Genomic DNA, 4,679 nt, shown 5'->3' with positions numbered 1-4,679 from the left:
CGTCTGATGTCTAAACTGGAAGATCTGGGGCTTCCGTTATCACTTTGTGGGTGGATACTGGACTTTTTGTCAGACCGCTCCCAGAGGGTTCGGTTGGGCCCTTATACCTCTAAAATGCTTAAGACTAACATAGGAACACCACAGGGATGCGTACTCAGTCCGCTCCTTTATATTCTCTACACGTACGATTGTGTCGCTGCTCACCCTAGTAATAGGGTTGTCAAATTTGCAGATGACACAACCGTGATTGGGCTCATCCCTGAAAGGGAGGGTGAAACGGACTATAGAGATGAGGTGGAGCGGCTGACAGAGTGGTGCAGAGCTAACAACTTGCTCATAAATACAAGGAAGACAAAGGAGCTTGTGGTGGACTTCAGGAGACAGAAGAGCAATATCCAGCCACTTTTGATTGATGGGGTCTGTGTGGAGAGGGTAACAACGTTCAGATTTTTGGGCATTGAATTACAAGAGGATCTGTCCTGGAGTGTCAACACAAGGGGGCTTGTGAAGAAGGCGCAGCAGAGACTGTACTTTTTGAGAATTCTAAGGAAAAACCATCTTCCGCAGAAACTGCTGCTTGCCTTCTATCACTGTGCCATTGAGAGCGTGCTCACTTATGGCTTATGTGTGTGGTACGGAAGCTGTACTACCCAGGACAGGATGGGGTTGTGCAGAGTTGTTAAGGCAGCAGAGAGCATTGTTGGCTGCCCACTTTCCACCTTAGAGCAGATTTATGCCACAAGGTGCCATAGGAAGGCACTGGACATAGTAAAAGATCCATCGCATCCTGGTCACTGTCTCTTCGAGCTCCTGCCGTCGGGACGGAGATACAGGACGATGAAGACAAGAACGAGCCGTCTTAAGAACAGCTTCTTCTCCAGAGCGATCTCGGCCCTGAATGGGAAGCCTGGACTTTGAAAGTCATCTAATCTTCCTTGCTGTACTATACTGTATTGTTTTAATTAGTGTTTTTATGGAGCAGTCAAGTAATTTCGTTGTCCCTGAGAGGGGGCAATGACAATAAAGATATTATTATTATTATTATTATTATTATTATTATTATTATTATTATTATAATGCAGTGCTGGCTTGGCCCTTATACCACCACCAGAAGGGTGGCCTTGTGTCCCACTTTACAGAGTCTTTGCAGTCTTACTTCAGAAGAGCTGTCAGAGGATAGTCCATTGTCCTTTATTTGAAGGGCTGTCAAGTCCAAGTCCAGTTTCAAAGAAAAAGGGGCCTTGAAACTGCACATCAAGAGTTAGCATCTGGATAGCAATGCATTTCTATTTAAATAATAGCAATTATTTCCAATTTTTCATCTATTCCAATTCTATGCAGATCTGGGGCCTCTTTTGCCTGCTTTTTTGGCAATGCATGGATGAATCTTCAAAAGCTGAAGCAGCAGAGGATGCACCACCATTATGTCCATCTCAGCCATGTCCTAAATTGAGAAGAAGCTCCCTCTGGTGCTTTGAGAAATTAATACATTCCTGTTCTGCATAAGTGGAGCTCAATTCCTAGGAAGCATTTCTACCTTAATTTTACATATAGACTCATTCATTTCAGAGGTGCACTAAAACTTCCAATTTGGATTATGGTTGATGCAAAGATTTCCTAATTGCTACCCATAATACACTTCCAACTCCAGAGAAGCTAATTTTCTTACTCTTCTCAAAGCATTTTGTTAGGTGCTATTATATTGATGCCATGTAGATTTAAGCAAGAAAATGCACTTTGTTGACACATAAAAGATGCTGTTGAAAGAAACCCATGAGAGGTGAGCACTTCTTGATTAGACTTCCAAGTGTTGCTAAATTAAGAGGAATCTATAATGGGGTTTATAAAACGCACAATATAATGCCTCTCTCTTTCTATGTGACAGTTTTGCATGCTGTTTTAGAAATATCTCTCATTTTAACAGTGTTTGAGCTTTCCCACCTCTTTGTGGGTGAAGGGGGAATGGAGACTTGCAGTGCCAAAAGTGGTTGGTGTGCTTAATGCAGGGGTGCAGACCCATGGGACCGGTCTACTGTGGGCTGTAGCCAGTGGTGGGTGGAGCTAGAACTGACAGAAGGTGGAGCCAAAGGGCCTACAACTTTCTGTGGAAGAGCTATAGCTCAGTAGAGCATCTGCTTTCCATGCAAAAGTCCCCAGCTTGAATCCCCAGCATCACCAGGGAGGGCTGGGAGAGTACCATCTCTGGAACCCTGGGGATCCACTGCTAATAAGCAGTACTGAGCTAGATGTACCAATGGTCCGAACTGGTATAAGGCAGCTTGCTATTTCCCCATCCTTTCTCCTCCTCTTGTGCATACACATGAAGTGGAAGAGGAAGCAATTGGAATTTCCAGAAGGGCAATTTTTGGACCACGGGTCCCACCATCTCAGGTTTAATGGGCAACTCTTTCGGGATACAGGCATCGCCAGTGGAGCTTGGGCTGTAGAATTAGTGAAACTGGACCAATGAGAAACTATGAATTGGCCTTGAATTGATTAAAACAAGAGCCAGACCTGGGAGCACAGAGTGTGAATCCCTGCATGGTCATGAAGCTCATTGGGTGACCTTGGGCCAGTCACTGACTCTCAGCCCTACCTACCTCATAGTGTCATTGTGGGATTAAATAAAGAAGGGGGACATCATGCATGCCACCCTGACTGAGCTTCTTGGAGGATAAGTTGATAAATGCAATAATTAATTATAATGCAACTTAATTTTGCAGAAAAACTCTTGCATCTTCTCTTCATTGAGGTTTGTTACATATCTTTCAGGCATGTGTTCTAAATCCAAGTCAAAATATTCCTGCTGTTAGCAGTTAAGCCTGAATGGGTCTCTGCTGCATGTACTGTCTTCCTTGTCCTGTTTTGAACTCATGAGGAAATGGAAGTAGCCATGCAACATAATGAACTGTATCTGGAGAAAGCTACACGCCTACAGTGACAGATTGTTTCAGCTCTGCTTTTAGCTGTCACTGTGTCTCTTATTCAAATGAAATGCACAGAGAGTTGCTTGGCGCTGTGTATCAGGGAACGATCCTTTAAGGAGAGGCTTCTACTCCTCTCGCGTTTCTCAACAGTGAATTATGTCTTCGGCAGAAGTCGCAAACTGCTTTAAAATGCAATCTTTGAGGACATGGCAGTGGTGATGGTGAGAATGTGTTACTTTTATAGCTCGTTTTCCATTTTGTCAACCGAAGGCTTTATCTCCCCATGAACTTCGTTAGTCTGAGTAAATGCTGGCCACTAGTAAGCTAAAAGGACATGACAGGAGAGACCAAAGAGAACTGGAAGCAACCAGCCTGAGTGTTTTTGGATTAAACACACAGTCATCAAATATCCATTCAACCATTATTTACTTTCCCTATGCCTAGGTGGAGGTGCAGGTGTGTGTGTGTGTGTGTGTGTGTGTGTGTACCAACACAAAAGCACAGGCCTTTTATGTCAATACCATTAAGTTCATAAAAACGTTTTGGGAAGTACATTTCACAATATGTTTTGCTAGGACTAATAGCATGTAGCTGAAGCTGTGTTGCATCTAATCCCATCTCACACTCTTCCTCATATTCCTATACAAGCCTCCATCACCTGCATCCAGGTGGCCTGGTGGTTAGAGTGTCAAACTAGGATCTGGGAGACATGGCTTCAAGCTTCATTCGTTTTGTAGTAGATTTGCCCTTGAGATCAATAGTCCCCATACAATACAGTGGTACCTTGGTTCTCAAACTTAATTCGTTCTGGTAGTCCGTTCGACTCTTGAAATTGTTTAAAACCAAGGCGCAACTTCCAATTGACTGCAGGAGCTTCCTGCATTCAAATGCTGCATCGGATGTTTGGCTTCCAAAAAACATTCACAAACTGGAACACTTACTTCCTGGTTTGCAGTATTTAGGAGTCGATTTGTTTGACAACTAAGTCATTTGGGAACCAAGGTACCACTGTACACTAAGAACATGTCACTGGCCTCATTTGCTCACCGTCATCCCTAGTCACCGTAGAGTCTTACTTTTTTCTTTCTGGTTCCTTTACATGCACTCTTTCAGCTGCTCATCTGTGAGCAGCTGCTGTACAACCCCACTGGTTAATATTCTCATCACCTTCCAACTCCAGGAAAGTGATTGTCTACAGTGGGGAGACTTTTCTATTCACAGGCACTCCCTGTGCGTTTTAGAATCCATATTCAGAGTTCTGAAATATGGGGAGCCTCTCCAGGTACAAAAGTCTCCCTGCTGCAGATAGTCACCTCCCTGGAGTTGGAAGGCAATGAGAAAAACATTAGCATTAGATTAGTAACAAGCTCTTCTGATTTCACTTTTTCCAAAGGAAGATTAATTTCAGGGGGAAAGAGAGAGACAGAGAAACCTTTAAGGCACAATTCTGCCGAACTTAAGCACTTTTTAGTGCCTAGCCCAATAGGGAACTTAAGCATGTATTTTACCTCTCTCTTATGGAAACCAACAGCCCTTGAAAGTGCTTAACTTTAAATCATACCCCAAGATTTTCTCCATCTCTTTTCCTCTCTTGGCCAGTGCAGCTGAATTCCGAATGAATGTGCACCCATTTAAACTGAAAAGCGCACAAGGTTGGCTGGGCCGTTTCAAAGTCTCCAAAGCTTTAGCTGTAATCCTCTTAAAATATTATGCCCTGTGACTTTGCATACCATGTTGTCAGTGGTACAAAAG

Source organism: Podarcis filfolensis (assembly GCF_964270895.1).
Source record: "Podarcis filfolensis genome assembly, chromosome: 7".
In the NCBI taxonomy this organism is placed as follows: Eukaryota; Metazoa; Chordata; class Lepidosauria; order Squamata; family Lacertidae; genus Podarcis; species Podarcis filfolensis.
Note: the sequence above shows the minus strand (reverse complement) of the source record.